Raw genomic sequence first — 18901 nt, 5'->3', positions numbered from 1 at the left:
ACTTGCTAACCCCAACGCCAATCCACAAAAGAAACATACGAGGTGTGGCTAGAAAAAAACCGGACTAGTACTGGTGAAACAATAAAACGAATGCAATAAGGCTGAAAGTCGCGTGGCCTGTCACGTGACTCTCGCTCCGCCTACTGCTCGAGTTTCATCTGCCTCCTGCACTCAGTCTGCCCGTGGCGTCTGTTTCAAATGGTTGACGTTTTGTCTGTGCGTCGGAAAATGTTGAGTGTACAGAAAGAACAGCGTGCTAACATCAAATTTTGTTTCAAACTAGGAAAATCTGCAAGTGAAACGTTTGTAATGTTACAACAAGTGTACGGCGATGATTGTTTATCGCGAACACAAGTGTTTGAGTGGTTTAAACGATTTAAAGATGGCCGCGAAGACACCAGTGATGACACTCGGACTGGCAGACCATTGTCAGCAAAAACTGATAAACATTGAAAAAATCGGTAAACTTGTTCGACAAGATCGCCGTTTAACAATCAGAGCAGTGTCTGAGTTAACAGGAGTTGACAAGGAAAGTGTTAGGCAGATTCTTCATGAAAGTTTCAACATGAACAAAGTGTGTTCAAAAATGGTTCCAAAGTGTCTCACAATTGAACAGAAGGAACGCCGAAGAATGATTTGTTCTGACATCCTGGAAAACATTGAAAGTGATCCCACCTTCTTACAAAATGTTATTACTTGCGATGAATCGTGGTTTTTTACTTACGATCCCGAAACTAAACGCCAATCGATGCATTGGAAAACTCCTGGTTCTCCACGACAAAAAAAGCACGAATGTCAAATCGAAATTCAAAGGGATTGTGCACATTGATTGGGTAACAGAGGGACAAACAGTGAAGCAGCATTACTACATTAGCGTCCTGGCTACCCTACGTGAGCGAGTACGGAGAAAACGGAACGATTTGTGGAGAAAAAAGTCATGGATCCTTCACCAAGACAATGCCCCAGCTCACAGTGCGTTGTCAGTGAAGACGTTTTTGGCAAAACACAACATTCCCATCTTAGATCATCCACCCTACTCACCTGATTTGGCCCCCTGTGACTTTTTTCTTTTCCCTAAAGTCAAGTCAGCTTTGAAAGGAACTAGATTTGACACTGTTGAAGCAGTAAAAGAAAAAGCGACGGAAGTAATGTATGGACTTACCGAAAATGATCTGCAGCATTGCTATGAACAGTGGAAAATTCGTATGGAGCGGTGTAGAGACCGAGGAGGAGAGTGCATTGAAGGAGATAACATGAAATTGTAAATAATTGTAAATAAATGTTTTTTCCAGCATCAGTCCGGTTTTTTTCTAGCCGCACCTCGTATATTCAAGTCAGACATAGTCTCGAGCACCACAAAGCCTCACCAACGCTGAATTACCTTACTGGCTGTAAAACCATGTAAAGAATTCAGAATGTTCCGCTGATAACTGATTTTTTTACTAATAATTCTGCTGTAGGCAGAAAGCGCATAATAACCTTTCTCAGATCAGATACTGTTTCAAGTAAAATATATGAGATCATGCGAGAACAGCTAAAAAATCGTGCAGTTCATGAATGATTGTGGAAGGACAATAAACTAAAAACGTTTAAGTGAAATTCCTGATTATTGACAAGTAACTCAACAAGCAATGTACAACAAAAAATTACTTTTTCCCTGTGACGAAACAGTAAACTGGTTGCTTCTTTCGATGTTTAAAACAGTCACGGTGAATCCTATAATGTTCCACATGGTGTACAATTCCAAAAACATGAAACTGAGAACAAAAAGAACTCCATACACTTTAAAATCACTTTGTAGAATAGGATATCCAACAGCAGACTGTCCAAACAGCGCAAAGTACTACATTCATTTTGACAATAGTTAGTAGTCTTCCTTCCACTTGCCTGGGTGGTGACTACACTCTGTTCAGGAACTCCAATAACGAACCACTCATTCACAGCTGGGCAGACACAAAGAATGATGTTTTAAAGCAATCCCCACTATTTACCTTGAAGTGTAAAAACAACTTTCCGCTCCTGGCTGAAGCTAGTTAAATAACTGGTATATTCTGTTTCACAGAAACAACTTTTGTAACTTTGTGTGGCCGAGCGGTTCTAGGCGCTACAGTCTGGAACCGCGCGACCGCTACGGCCGCAGGTTCGAATCCTGCCTCGGGCATGGATGTGTGTAATGTCCTTAGGTTAGTTAGGTTTAAGTAATTCTAAGTTATAGGGGACTCAGCAGCTAGGTCCCATAGTGCTCATAGCCATTTGAATCATTGTAACTTTGTGTACATTCCTGAGAAAAGTTTCCTCGCAGTAGAGATTTCATTAGGAGAAAATTTATATCCATTATCGTATTAGTAAAAAAAGGAAAGAGGAATTGGTACTAAACTCTAATTATATCTTCCCTTATGTTAGCATTAACTGACTCCGTATATGCAGGCAAACAACTTCCGTGCCCCTTAAACGTAACGATATGTCCAGCATGTAAGAAAAGGCATCGGTATTAAATATATTATCTTCAACTAAAATAGTAAAAATATCTTTACCAGCATTTCCGTAGTTTATTAAGTATAGACAATTATATGCGGCAACGTCTGATTCGGCCGTGCCTATAAAATGCAAATTGTACGAGATGGCTGACTAAATAGCGTTAGTACGATTAAGTGGGATCAGAGTGAGTATGGGTTTCTACAGATAAATTATTCACTAAAAGTAGCCGTGAAACAATAAAGAGCGGACAGCGATTAAAACTGCGCGCGCTCAGCGTCTTTGTTAGTTAGCATCTTACTGAAAGGTTACTCAGACTCGCAACTCTGCGACTTAATTTGCACGATATTATGTTGTTTATTAGGATTGTGAGGCATTCATAGGCTTGAAGCATACAAAATCCACTGCTCTTGAAAGACTGGGTTGTCTGGAGCTCGGAAAAAGAGATTTTGCTGCCCTTTGATGAAAACGTAATAGAATTCTTTACGAGTTACTTTCTGCTACCAAATGAATTGCTGCATTTTCAGCACTTCTGCAAACTGGACAGCTATTTCCAAGCTCCTTCCTTTGTTAATGTTCTTAATTAATCAGATAGATCTTTTACATTATGCTAGAGAACATCCTCGAATTTGACAGTGAATGGAGACTTTAAACGGCCGAGTTCAAGAGAGAATTTAATTCTCTCACTTAGTTCTGAAGCAAAACCGCGATTAATCGTGGAGATTTTAAGTAGTTTGTAGACAACTGCTGCATCAGCATCCGATGATTAGCTGTTAACACGTTACCAGATTCGTTCATCGTTTCCGTGCTCTGATTGCGTCCACAGTGTCTACTTGATAGTCGAGACAGCATTTACATTCTTCAGAAATAGAAACAGGCATAAAACACAGACATGGAATGATCTGTACTAGACTGTCATGTTGTGGACTCTTCAAACAATGGAAATATGGCACTTTCAGAGTTTCATCATTTTTTGAACAAAAGTAAATTAAAATAAATATCATAGCATAATTTTGTCGAGTATACCTACATTTGTAATAACAGTAACTAAAATATTCATTTAAAGTCCGTTTTTTTAGCGTTCCGCCCCTCAATCGATAAAGACGGAGCTGTTATAGGATCAATTTGTTACTCTCCTGTCTGGCTGTCCGTCCGACAGTTAGGAACCATTTTTCTCTGGAACGGGTAAACGCTTTAAGCTGCAATTTATGTCACACACTAAGGCGAAGCAAAAAAAAAATTAAGCTTCTACGTCAATGTAATCAAGAGATAGGGCTATTTACTGTATCTCACATATTTTGATACTCGTAAACTCACCCATGAAAACATATAGGGTACTTCCCCTTAACCTAGAATCTTGAAATTTGGCAATACGCAAGGTTCCACAGTACAAGTAAAGGAAAAGATCCGAAAATTGTTAATTTGTAATTATATTACACGAAAAAAAATATTTTTTGTCATTTTTTATCCGACTGTCTGTTCGCTCGCCTGTTAAGACCCCTTTTTTTTCAGAAGCGGAAAGCCATCTGACGTTAATATATATGCGACGTACTGAAGTCTATGGTCCGTTGGCGCTGCAGAAAATTTAAGCTTCTAAATCTATGAAATCAAAAGATGCTGCCATGTATGTCACATATTCTGTGACTTGCAGACTCACTCATCGAAACCTATGGGTACTTCCCGTTGACCTAGAATCGCGAAATTTGGCATGAAGCATGGTTTCACAGTACAAATAAAGGATAAAAAAGCCGAAAGTTGTTAATTTGTAATCACATCACACGAAAAAAATTTTTTTTTTTGTCATTTGTTATCAGACTGTGTGAATGAATTATCCGTATATATAATTAAGTTTGTACGGAACCCACGGTGCTACTCGCACTCATCGGTTTTTTTTCTAATCTTACAAAAATCACGTCCAACAACATAAATTTCATGCGCTTCACGGGATTAAAGTTTGACATTGATTTCAACAACACTAAACTGCTGCGAGAAAAGACTAACAGAAAGTATGTGTTTCCATGTCCTATGATCGTTAACAAACGGTAGCTGACAATTTCTGTCCAATCTCCTACTCTACAAATGACACTGAAATTCCCGGTGAAAAGGGTACCTTTTGATGTAGCGCATATTAAGATTTTCTGGAATTTCATTATACTGAATGAAGGTCATTTTTGGTGTAATACAACTAATATTGTCTGCAGCTGCTTAATAATTGGCTCTGAGCACTATGGGACTTAACATCTATGGTCATCAGTCCCCTAGAACTTAGAACTACTTAAACCTAACTAACCTAAGGACATGACACAACACCCAGTCATCACGAGGCAGAGAAAATCCCTGACCCCGCCGGGAATCGAACACGGGAACCCGGGCGTGGGAAGCGAGAACGCTACCGCACGACCACGAACTGCGGACAGCTGCTTCATATGAATATTCTTCTACAACCTAGTCGAACATTTCGTCCATCTTCAGCGACGTGATTAAAACGTCCACAGTGTACTTGCTTGAATAGCTATCACTGTCCTCCGTGAGAAAACCTACATGTTAAGCCCGAGCGCCAAGTGAAGGTCAACGTACAGTTCTCGCTGTTATACACACAGTGTGAGTAAGACCGTTACTGTGTTTGGTGGTGAAGTGCCCACATCACTGGCAGACGTGAGTGGGCGAGAGCCAGTATTCCTATGAACGTTGTTAAGCTTGTTCACGATAGAGAACGTCGAATTTACGAACAGGATAAAGAAAATGTAATTGGAAAGGAGAATGGGCCATCTGTATATATGTCACACGCTATCATAATACAAAAGTACTGCACGAAGTTAACAGAATTACAAACCGACACTATGGAGAAAATTAGTAGTGACTCTGAGTCCTGTATGGAGAAGAAACAGCATATTGGTCTGAAATGTCACATCCAGCAACAAAAGGAACTACACTCATGCTCATAAATTAAGGATAATGCTGATACATGGTGAAACAACGCTCTGGGGGTATGACCATGCGGTGCATTTGACCTGCGGTCGTCGCACGGTGACGCTGGCAGAAGTCCACATACACTGAGGTGTGTTGGTGCATGTCAGAGTACGGTGCAGCGAGTAAGTGTGCAGACGTTTTCAGACGTGTTAATGGTGACTGTGTGTTGAAAATGGCTCAAAGAACACATATTGATGACATTATGAGGGGCAGAATACTAGGGCGACTGGAGGCCGGTCACACAGCAGATCGTACCAGGGGCCCTCCGTGTGCCACAGAGTGTGATCTCGAGGTTATGTCAGCGATTCCAGCAGATAGGAAATGTGTCCCGGAGCTGCAGTACGGGACGTCCACACTGTACAACACCACAAGAAGACAGATATCTCACCATCAGTGCCCGCAGACGGCCACGGAGTACTGCAGGTAGCCTTGCTCGAGACCTTACCGCAGCCACTGGAACAGTTGTCTCCAGACGCACAGTCTACAGACAACTGAACAGACATGGTTTATTCGCCTGGAGACCTGCAAGGTGCATTCCACTGACCCCTGGTCACAGGAGACCCCATAAAGCCTGGTGTCAAGAACACAGTTACATGGTCATTGGAACAGTGGTCCCAGGTTACGTTCACGGACGAGTCCAGGTATACTCTGAACAGTGATTCTCGCCAGGTTTTCATCTGGCATGAACCAGGAACCAGATACCAACCCCTTAATGTCCTTGAGAGGGACTTGTATGGAGGTCGTGGTTTGATGGTGTTGGGTGGGATTATGATTGGTGAACGTACACCCCTGCATTTCTTTGACAGAGGAACTGTAACAGGTCAGGTTTATCGGGACGTCATTTTTCACCAGTATGTCTGCCTTTTCAGGGGTGCAGTGGGTCTCACCTTCCTCCTGATGGATGATAATGCACGGCCCTACCGAGCTGCCATCGTGGAGGAGTACTTTGAAACAGAACATATCAGGTGAATGGAGTGGCCTGCCTGTTCTCCAGACCTAAACCCCATCGAGCACGTCTAGGATGATCTCGAACAACGTATCGCTGCACGTCTCCAAACCCCTACGACACTTCAGGAGCTCCGACAGACACTGGTGCAAGGCTATAACCCAGCACCTGCTCGACCACCTGATCCAGGGTATGCCAACCCGTTGTGCGGCCTGTGTACGTGTGCATGGTTATCATATCCCATGTTGATGTCAGGGTACATGCGCAGGATACACTGGCGTTTTGTAGCACATGTGTTTCGCTACGGTTTTCTCAACTTTTCACCAATACCGTGGACTTACATATCTGTGTCGTGTGTGTTCCCTATGTGGCTATGCTATTAGCGCCAGTTTTGTGTAGTGCCACGTTGTGTGGCACCACATTCTCCGGTTATCCTTAATATATGAGCATGAGCGTAGTAGTCAAAGTGAACATCCAAATAACGCCCCCCCCCCCCCAAAAAAAAAAAAGAAAATAAATGAAGAGCAAGTGTGATACGGCGTATTAATGACGTAACATTGGACAAAATTTATGAGGATTATTAAACCCGAAGTTCTTCTAAGGAATTAATGAACCGTTGTAATTGAATTGTTCGTAATCCAACTGCAATATGATTTTAGATTGTGTGACATGCAAACGGCAAGGCCCAAGCCACCTAAAGAGGAATATAACATCAAAACTGAAAACCTTAAAAGAACCTGTAAGAACGCGGTTTGACAGAGCTAGAGTCTATGCATCAGCAGTCCAGTATTGACACATTCAAGCATTGGCTAAGGAAGCTACTAGATCAGTTGCTCCGCAGAGTTCCGAAGCTTCCTTGCATTTCGTCAGTAAAATGGTTCAAATGGCTCTGAGCACTATGAGACTTAACTTCTGAGGTCATCAGTCCCCTAGAACTTAGAACTCCTTAAACCCAACTAATCTAAGGACATCAGACACATCCATGCCCGAGGCAGGATTCGAACCTGCGACCGTAGCGGTCGCGCGGTTCCTTTCGTCAGTAGCTCTAAGGAAGAATATAACATTTCGTCCAGTTAAATCACAATGGCTGGAAAACAGCTCGAAGAAAACCATATCATTATGCAAAATCCAGAAACAGTTGTGACAGATGTGATCATGTTCATTAACGACGAAAACATGAGTAACGGACTCTTGGTGTATAGTGACCAGAGCTTTTTTTTTACGAACTGTTATCTTCTTCAACAACATCATACAGAAGCTGCTGTGGTGCAGTCTTATGGTATACCCACTCACAGCTAAATATTAGAGTGGCTGCGTCCATTGATGTTAGATTACCGAACAACCTTTGCATTGTTTGCAGGAAACATTGGGAATGCTTGGTCCACAGGTTGCAAAGAAAATCGCAGCAATGTGCCCATGGAACATCAATCTAGAAACGACTAAAATTAAAAAATTAACTAAAACGAGCAATTGAAAAGTTGTTATCATTTGGTCCTCCGTGAACATGTTTGCGATTCCTGGTCAGGACATAAAGATTACAGATTGCCCGAAGAATGTTTTCCCAACAAGGACATTACGTTATAGATATCTCTGCCAAAGGCAACGTCTGGATGTTTTTAGGCAGTACAAACTCAATGCCAGACATCTTATGCATTCTGTCGGCCTGCTAACTGACAAACCACGCGTGACGTTACATGATCGATATTTCATCATCCCCCCCCCCCCCCCGCCGTCACATTGTTATCTACGATCATCTTTTTCCAATGAGATACAAAGCTATGTTAATAGATTCGTGAAAGAGATCTGCTGACGAAGTTGACTGACTCTCTTGTTGCATCATTTGGTAACGTGATCACTGTGGCTTTTGAAACTGAACTTCTGCAGTGCGGATGCACCGAAAACGGTGTGGCATGCCCATACCTTGCCCTTTCCAAGTATGCATACTGTTCCATACCGCAGTATTCTGTTCACTGCATTGCTTTAACGGTAGGAGTCTGTTCCAGTAAAATGGCTCTGGGCATGCCACCGCATCATATGTAATAAAATTGCCAATGTTTCGACTCCTATTGCAGACAAGCTTCGTCAGTATTCACCCAACGCGAAACACAGGCAGTTTTATTATATATGACGTGGTCAAACACCCATAATTATTTAAATCAAACTCCACATTTGCACTTTGCCGGCGAACAAGGGAAGAACGTACGACACAACAGCCACTTCTACTTTCGGGAATATGCCGTCTGTCCATAAAGCGGCGAGAATGCTTTTATTCCTAGCTCATAAGCTATTTCTGACCAGTAGCTAGGCTTGCAGCTTGCAGTAACAACCGTAAACAACAGTTGTACATTCGACCAGTCATTTGTGGAGAGGCAGTGTTAAGCAGTGGGCGTGCAACAGTATTTTGTCAATTTTGCTGTCCCAAATCGCAGTGGAGCCACATCTCTAAACCAAGGGTTCATGACATTTTCCAGAGAATTGTGTACGGAGTTTGTCCCGCACACGGCGAATTGACTGAAATGCAAAATGCGGACAATTCTTTTCTGGAAAATATCACTGCGTGTGACGAGACTTGGTGTTGTCAATACGAACCTACCACAGAATGAGAGACTGCGTAAATTCGCATGAAGGTTCAACGCTTTGGCGACATAACCGATATTCAAGCAATGTGGCGTGCGAGTTGAACACCCCAGAGACGTACTTTTCTGACAGTTGCACATGGTTGTACGAACATTCTGTGCGTTGTACTCAGGTTGGGGGAGACTACGCAGAACACCTAAAGCATTAAACTACCATCTTAACTTTTCTCTTTTTTTTTTTATTAATCCAGTCTCGAAACTTTGTGGACTGACGGGGCATTACCTTGTAACTACTGTATTTGCTAACGTATATTGTTTCAAGAAAATAATTAGCTTTTTATGAAATAGGACTTCATTTTTTGACGTCTGTGGAGCTGCTGGTCTATTGGAACGTATACTTCTTTTTATTTGGTTTTAGCCGTTCGAGTAGGGGTACCTCTCTAGTAAGTATAACTCCTAAGGTATCTACCTCAGACGTCTCACATCTACTCGTAATAGAGGACTAAAAAACAGAGGAAGGAAGATTAGTGTTTAATGTCCAGTCGACTTCGAAGTCATTAGAGATGAATCACAAACTTAGAATGATTCTAGGATGGAGAAGGAAATTGGCGATACCCCTTTTACATCCCCATCTACACACATACTCCATAAGCCACCGTACGGTGAATGGCGAAGGGTACCCTGTACCACCACTGGTCATTTCCTTTCCTCTATGACGCGTCTACTTACGCAAGAATTGCTAAAATTTAGTTTTAATTAGAAACTGAAATTAATCATTGCAAAGAAAACTGTTAAAATTAACTAGAGTAGACGAACATTGTTGATGGTGGATGCATTTTGTTAGCGACCAGATTAATTTCTAAGAAAATACTTTAAAATTTAGAGAAGATTGCATCTTTTAACACCACCATGAATTTAGCGGGGCCGGAGTCTGTTATTTACGGGCAAAATGGAATCATAGCTTGGAGACTGTGACCAGATCATTTAAGATTCCGCGCTTGCATTCAAGTTTGCAAAACGCTTCGTGATGATCGGTAGTAAATCTCAGGGATGCTCTAGGAAGTTGCAAATGAATAAATGGCAGAAGACTAATTGTATTCAGTCATTGCGTATCCACTCCACGATCCTTTAAGCTCGTATTGGTCGTTGACTGTAACAACAAAAAATTACAACATTTCATGTATCTTGTATCTGTTAGGAGAGTTCTTAAAATGAGAATTCATGAGACTTAACTAATTTACATTAATTTAATTGCAAATTGTTCTAAAGCTAATAAATGACACTTACAGCAGATTTGTCTACCAAAAGAAAGATTAGTTACTGACACGCAAGGAATGCAGCTGTAATGCGTCCTATCAGTACAAGAGCTAACAGACAAGAGAGACAGACCCAACGCGGAAAGCTCTTCACTTACTTTCTAAAACAAAACAAAACAAAACATTACAATCGATCGCCACCAGCCATAGGTTGACTGCCGTTATATAGCTTTCAAATATTCTTTATGAAGTAATAATAACATTTTTTTTTTATTTTGAGCTTTTCCTCATTACAGAGGCTTATCTCCAACATAATAATTTACTTGGAAATTACAATACAAACAATAAAGTTCTTAATCTATATTTTCAAAATATTCCTCCAGGTGTTTCGACCTTGTGTGTCCTCTTCCTCTGTGCCCATTCTCCTCATTGTGTGCTGTACATTCTGGAGCCAAGTGGTCATAGCTCGTCCTCTTCTTCTTCTTCTCCCCTCCGGTTCCCACTCCAGTATCAATTTCGGTATTCTGGTTTTCTCCATTCGTCGTACAAGCCCGTATCACTGTAATTTCTTCCTATCCATTACGTCATATATTCTTTCTTTTATTTCCATTCTCCTTATTACTTCGGTGTTCCTTATCTTTTCTTTCCTGGAGATTCTTGCCGATCTTCTCCAGAAGTCCATCTCTAGAGCTTGTAATTTTTTAATGTGCTTTATGTTAATGGTCCAGGTCTCCGTTCCATACAGAACGATGCTAATACCGTCAACTTACATTTAGCGTGGGGACCACGACGAGAAATTAGGTTCGTATGGAGGCTCTATTTGCGCACGGAAGATGAAGCATTACATGGACAGACCAAATTTAACGTAGCAAAAACCAAGAAAAGCACAGCAATGTGCATTTAATTTTTAAATAACTTAAAATCTAAATAATTTATGTCAATTAATTCTGTGAAATGTTATTATTATTCTGTATGGAATTTTAAGTTATTTAAAAATTAAATGCACATTGCTGTGCTTTTCTTGGTTTTTGCTACGTTAAATTTGGTCTGTCCATGAAATGCTTCATCTTCCATTCGCAAATAGAGCCTCCATACGAACCTAATTTCTCGTCGTGGTCCCTACGCTAAATGTAAGTTGACAGTATTAGCATCGTTCTGCAGTCGGTTTTAAATACCGGTCTCTAAATTTTCTCAATAGCGTTCCTCGAAAAGAACGTCATCTTCTTTCCGTGGATTCCCATTTGAGTTCCCGAAGCATCGTAACACGTATGTCTTGATATTACCTACCGGTAACAAATCTAGCATCCCATCTGTGACTTGCTTCGAATTCTTCCTTAAATCCGACGTGGTGAGGATCCCAAATACTCGGGCGGTACTTAAGAATGGCTCACACAAGTGTTCCATACGTAGCCTCCTTTACGAATAAACCACACTTTAATAAAAACTCCCCCAATAAACCGAAGTCTACCATTTGCCTTCTCCGCTATAATCACGACACGCTCGTTCCATTTCATATCGCTTTGCAGCGTTACGTCCAGATATTTAAACGATGTGACTGTGTCGTGCAGCACACTACTAATGCTGTTTTATAACATAACGGGATTGTTTCTCCTACTCATCTGCATTAACTTACATTTTTTCTATATTTGGAATTAGTTGCCATTAATCACACCGACTAGAACTTTTGTCCAAGTCACGTTGCAAACTCGTACAGTCAGTCAACGACAACACCGTCCGGTACCTCACAGCATCATCAGCAAACAACCGCAGATTAGTCCTCACCCTGTCCGGCAAATCATTTATGTACACACACCAAAAAAATGTTTTGCTTCACCTCGGTTCCGTGAGTTCCGGAACCCGTACAGAAAACTGGAATAGAGATCAACATAAACATCATTTCCGCCCTTTTTATTGCTCATGAAAACCACACACTGCATGTTGTACCACCTTACAGCGAGACCTTCAGAGGTGGTGGTCCAGATTGCTGTACACACCGATACCTCTAATACCCATAGCACGTCCTCTTGCATTAATGCATGCCTGTATTCGTCGTGGTTTACTATCCACAACTTCATCAATGCACTGTTGGTCCAGATTGTCCCACTCCTCAACGGCGATTCGGCGTGGACCCCTCAGAGTGGTTGGTCGGTCACGTAGTCCATAAACAGCCCTTTTCAATCTATTCCAGGTATGGTCGATAGGGTTCAAGTCTGGAGAACATGCTGGCCACTCTGGTCGAGCGATGTCGTTACCCTGAAGGAAGTCATTCACAAGATGTGCACGAGGGGGGCGCCAATTGTCGTCCATGAAGACGAATGCCTAGCCAATATGCTGCCGATATGGTTGCGCTGTCGGTCGGAGGATGGCATTCACGTATCGTATAGCCGTTACGGCGCCTTCCATGACCACCAGCGGCGTACGTCGGCCCCACATGATGCCACCCCAAAACAGCAGGAAACCTCCACCATGCTGCACCCGCTGGACAGAGTGTCTAAGGCGTTCAGCCTGACCGGGTTGCCTCCAAACAAGTCTCCAAAGAATGTCTGGTTGAAGGCATATGCGACAATCATCAATGAAGAGAACGTGATGCCAATCCTGAGCGGTCCATACGACGTGGTGTTGGGCCCATCTGTACCGCTCTGCATGCTGTCGTGTGGTTTGCAAAGATGGAGCTCGTCATGGACGTCGGGAGTGAAGTTGCGCATCATGCAGGCTATTGCGCACAGTTTGAGTCGTAACACGACATCCTGTAGCTGCACGAAAAGCATTATTCAGCATGGTGGCGTTGCTGTCAGGGTTCCCCCGAGTCATAATCCATAGGTAGCGGTCATCCACTGCAGTAGTAGCCTTTGGACGGCCTGAGGGAGGCAAGTCATCGACAGTTCCTGTCTCTATGTATCTCCTCCATGTCCGAACAACATAGCTTTGGTTCACTCCGAGACGCCTGGACACTACCCTTGTTGAGAGCCCTTCCTGGCACAAAATAACAATGCGGACGCGATCGAACCGCGGTATTGACCGTCTAGGCATGGTTGAACTACAGACAACGCGAGCTGTATACCTCATTCCTGGTGGAATGACTGGAACCGATCGACTGTCGGACCCCTTCCGTCTAATAGGCGCTAATCGTCGTTCAAAATGGCTCTGAGCACTGTGGGACTTAACATCTGAGGTCATCAGTCCCCTAGAACTTAGAACTACTTAAACCTAATTAACTTAAGGAAATCACACACAGCCATGTCCGAGGCAGGATTCGAACCTGCGACCGTAGCGGTCGCGCGGTTCCAGACTGTAGCGCCTAGAACCGCTGGGCCACACTGGCCGGTCGCTAATCATGCATGGTTATTTACATCTTTGGGCGGGTTTAGTGACATCTCTTCTGAACAGTCAAAGAAACTGTGTCTGTGATATAATATCCTCGGTCAACGTCTATCTTCGGGAGTTCTGGGAACTGGGATGATGCAAAACTTTTTTTGGTGTGTGTGTATATAAAGAATAACAGCGGGCCTATCACACTTCCCTGGGACACTCCTGACGATACCCTTGTCTGATGAACACTCACCGTCGAGGACAACATACAGGGTTCTATTATTTAAGATTTCTTCGAGCCACTCACACACCTGTGAACTTATTCCATATGCTCGTACCTTTGTTAGCAGAGTACAATAAGGCACTGTGTCAAATGCTTTTCGGGAATCTAGAAATATGGAATTTGCCTGCTGCCCTTCACCCATATTTCGCAGGAAATTATGTGAGAAAATGGCAAGCTGAGTTCCCCACGAGCGATGGGCTCTAAAACCTTGCTATTTGTCGACTGAAGTTTTTCCGTCTCAAGGAATTTGATTAGATTCTTATTAAGAATACATTCAAGAATTCAGCAGCAAACGGATGTTAAGAATATTAATCCGTAATTTTGCGTGTCAGTTCTTATATACAGGAGTCACCTGCGGTTTCTTCTAGTCGCTTAGAACTTTGCGCTGGGCGAGAGATTAGAGATAAATGCAAGCTAAGTAAGCCAATGCCTCAGCTATTCTTTGTAAAAGCGAATTGGGATTCCAGTCGGACTTGGCAACCTGTTTTCAGCTCTTTCAACTGCTTCTCTACTCTAGGCAGCCCTATTACTGTGTTCTCCAAACGGCAGTCCGTGCTGTGGTCAAACGATCGTATGTTTGTACGACTCTCCTATTTCTCAAACGAAAAATTTAAAACTTCTGCTTTCCTTTTGCTGTCTTCTACTGCCACACCAGACTGGTCAACAAGGGACTGCATGGAAGCCGTAGACCCACTAAGCGATTTTACTTAAGTTCAGAATTTTCTCAGTTTCTCGGCTAGATTCTTTGCTAAGGTGTGACGATAGCAGTAATTGTAAGCTTCCCGCATCGGTCTTTTTACAGATACACGAATCTCTACTAACTTTTGCCTGTAGTCATTTGCGCGTTCTGTTTGAACTTAGAGTGTAACGGCCTTTGCTTCTTCAGCATTTTCCGAATTTTGTTACTAAATCACGACGGTCTCTTCCGTCTTTAAACCACTTCCTCAGCACATACTTCTCCAGAGCACGACTTACAATCCATTTAAACTTTGCCTAGAATTCCTCTACTTCCATGAACTGGAACTAAATGATCCCCACTCATTGTCTAAGTAGGGTGCTAGCAACCGCATTCCTCCTATTTCTAGCAATAATACTCTCCTAGCCTTCTTGGTTTACTTATTAACTTTATTAATCATAGTCGCTATGATGGCATCACGATCACTAAACCCTGTCTCTATACTAACACTGTCGATAAGGTCACGCCTGTTTGTAGCTACAAGGTCTAAAGTACACTGGCGTCCAAAATTAAAGCAACTAATGGAAATTTTGCAAGGTTGCGTTTATTTTGCTGCAGAACAGTACAAACAGGTGATACAAAAGTAGAAACAATATGAAAAATACAGAACGTAATCAGTTGCAATAAGCATTATGGTGGACGAAAATGGTCTTCGTTTTTTTCCAACTTAACGGATTTGCACACACATTCTGGCAACTGGTTAATATGCTCAGTATGACACCTATACAGGTCTGACAACGACGGGACATGCTGTGAATGATATCACCAATCTCATGCTGAGGCAATAACGCCCATTCTTCCTGTAGAGCTGTTCACAAGTCTTGGAGAGTGGTTGATGGGTGCTGACGTGCACCCCAGACATGTTCTATGGAATTTAAATCGGTCGACCGAGCAGGCAACGCCATGCTTGTAATACTTTCCGTTTCCAAAATAAACATCAACCACCTGCGCTCTATGAGGTCGAGCATCGTCCATCAAAATGAACTCTGGGCCCGCAACACTTCGCAACAACCGCGCATGAGATCCCAAGATCTCGTCACGGTACCTGACAGCAGTTAAATCTTGATGATTCACCCGAACAATTTCATGAACAGGTGTTCGAGTGGTCAACATAATTCCTGCCCACATCATTACGGATCCTCTCCATTACCGGTCTCTTTCCACAATGTTTGGGTCCAGAAATCGTGTTTCATGTGCCCTCCAGGTGCGAATCCGTCGAAAATCACTCTCCAGACCAAATTAGGGCTCATTTCTGAAAAGAACGTTGGCCCACCGTTGGACCGTCCATGTGGTATGTTGACGGCTCCAATCTGGACATTATCTTCTGTGAAGACACGCCAGACCCAAACAGACAGCAGGTCTCCAACAATAAAGACCATTCTGCTGAAGCCTTCTGTACACCGTTTGCCTCGATACAACACGTCCACGGGATGCTGCCACTTGTAGTGCAGTACTGAGGCGTTACCGTCGTGCCCTTACAGCCAAACAACGGCCCACTCTTTCTGACGTCGCATGTGGTCGGCCATGTCCTGCTCTTCGGAACACAGTTTCGGTCTCTACAAACTGTCGCCTCATGCGAGAAACAACAAAACGATTCACATTAGGCCATCGGGCCAAATTTGTTTGCGACTCTCCTGCTTCCATTCTTCCTGTGGCCCTCCACAGCAGAGAGTCTGTAGGCGTCTTCTCTGTGCCATACTGCACCGTCTGTGACTGTGTACACAGCGATTGTGGATGTGGGACTACCCGGCAAACACTACCCCGCTTGATAGGTGCCCTAACGTCATTGCTGGCGTGGTTGTCCGTTGATCTAAATGTCATCTTCCGTGCATCTACATCTACATATACACTCCTGGAAATTGAAATAAGAACACCGTGAATTCATTGTCCCAGGAAGGGGAAACTTTATTGACACATTCCTGGGGTCAGATACATCACATGATCACACTGACAGAACCACAGGCACATAGACACAGGCAACAGAGCATGCACAATGTCGGCACTAGTACAGTGTATATGCACCTTTCGCAGCAATGCAGGCTGCTATTCTCCCATGGAGACGGTCGTAGAGATGCTGGATGTAGTCCTGTGGAACGGCTTGCCATGCCATTTCCACCTGGCGCCTCAGTTGGACCAGCGTTCGTGCCGGACGTGCAGACCGCGTGAGACGACGCTTCATCCAGTCCCAAACATGCTCAATGGGGGACAGATCCGGAGATCTTGCTGGCCAGGGTAGTTGACTTACACCTTCTAGAGCACGTTGGGTGGCACGGGATACATGCGGACGTGCATTGTCCTGTTGGAACAGCAAGTTCCCTTGCCGGTCTAGGAATGGTAGAACGATGGGTTCGATGGCGGTTTGGATGTACCGTGCACTATTCAGTGTCCCCTCGACGATCACCAGTGGTGTACGGCCAGTGTAGGAGATCGCTCCCCACACCATGATGCCGGGTGTTGGCCCTGTGTGCCTCGGTCATATGCAGTCCTGATTGTGGCGCTCACCTGCACGGCGCCAAACACGCATACGACCATCATTGGCACCAAGGCAGAAGTGACTCTCATCGCTGAAGACGACACGTCTCCATTCGTCCCTCCATTCACGCCTGTCGCGACACCACTGGAGGCGGGCTGCACGATGTTGGGGCGTGAGCGGAAGACGGCCTAACGGTGTGCGGGACCGTAGCCCAGCTTCATGGAGACGGTTGCGAATGGTCCTCGCCGATACCCCAGGAGCAACAGTGTCCCTAATTTGCTGGGAAGTGGCGGTGCGGTCCCCTACGGCACTGCGTAGGATCCTACGGTCTTGGCGTGCATCCGTGCGTCGCTGCGGTCCGGTCCCAGGTCGACGGGCACGTGCACCTTCCGCCGACCACTGGCGACAACATCGATGTACTGTGGAGACCTCACGCCCCACGTGTTGAACAATTCGGCGGTACGTCCACCCGGCCTCCCGCATGCCCACTATACGCCCTCGCTCAAAGTCCGTCAACTGCACATACGATTCACGTCCACGCTGTCGCGGCATGCTACCAGTGTTAAAGACTGCGATGGAGCTCCGTATGCCACGGCAAACTGGCTGACACTGACGGCGGCGGTGCACAAATGCCGCGCAGCTAGCGCCATTCGACGGCCAACACCGCGGTTCCTGGTGTGTCCGCTGTGCCGTGCGTGTGATCATTGCTTGTACAGCCCTCTCGCAGTGTCCGGAGCAAGTATGGTGGGTCTGACACACCGGTGTCAATGTGTTCTTTTTTCCATTTCCAGGAGTGTATGTTCCATGAATCGTTTAATATTTCAGAGCTTTCTACTTCGGGTTTCAGACAGCTCTCGGTCCAGAAAATAATTTGAGTGCGACAAATTTCCCGGAGGGCAGTAAATTCGAGAACTTTGTTACTAATACTTCGACAGTTTGCTGATAAAATTTTGAAAGTGGAAGTGTCTTTACTCTGATCCTAATCTGATTTCGCTGTGCGTGTGTCGATTGGCGAGTGTTCATCAGAGTACCTCAAACTACCGCCTAGCCTAAAAAATGAATAAATAAATAAAAACAGCGTACTCCACAACTACTCTGCTACCCGAGTAGCTGCTTCCTTTGTATAGAGCACCCCCTTGCCTGTCAAGGAGAGTCCTAAGACTCTCCACCCGATAACGTGAATCCAGAAACCTGCAGCTAAGACCGTCACTAAGTCGACAAAGCCTACGGTTGAGATCCTCCACCCGACTCCAGACAAAAGGACCCCGATCTGGAAGGCCGCTGTGGCCGAGCGCTTCAGTCTGGAACCGCGCTGCTGCTGCTGCTGCTACTGTCGTAGGTTCGAATCCTGTCTCGGGCATGGATGCGTGTGATGTCCTTAGGTTAGTTAGGTTTAAGTAGTTCCAAGTCTAGGGGACTTATGACCTCAGATGTTAAGTCCCATAGTGCTTGCAAGGGAACCTCCCCATCGCACCCCCCTCAGATTTAGTTATAAGTTGGCACAGTGGATAGGCCTTGAAAAACTGAACACAGATCAACCGAGAAAACAGGAAGAAGTTGTGTGGAACTATGAAAAAAATAGGAAAATATACAAACTGAGTAGTCCATTTGCAAGATAGACATCATCTAGGAGAACGTGAGCCCAGGAGCGTCGTGGTCCCGTCGTTAGCGTAAGCAGCTGCGGAGCAAGAGATCCTTGGTTCAAGTCTTCGCTCGAGTGAAGAGTTTATTTTTTTTATTTTCAGACAATTATTATCTGTCCGTCCGTCCGTCCGATGCGAGGTAACTGCGCCGTAGCATGAGGATGCTACACCTAAACAAACATCGAAACACACGACGTCAGTCGACAACAGCGCACGGAAGAGAGAGTATTCCTG

Source organism: Schistocerca serialis, chromosome 6 (assembly GCF_023864345.2).
Source record: "Schistocerca serialis cubense isolate TAMUIC-IGC-003099 chromosome 6, iqSchSeri2.2, whole genome shotgun sequence".
In the NCBI taxonomy this organism is placed as follows: Eukaryota; Metazoa; Arthropoda; class Insecta; order Orthoptera; family Acrididae; genus Schistocerca; species Schistocerca serialis.
The sequence above is the reverse complement of the archived record's forward strand: the minus strand, read 5'-3'. Positions refer to the sequence as shown.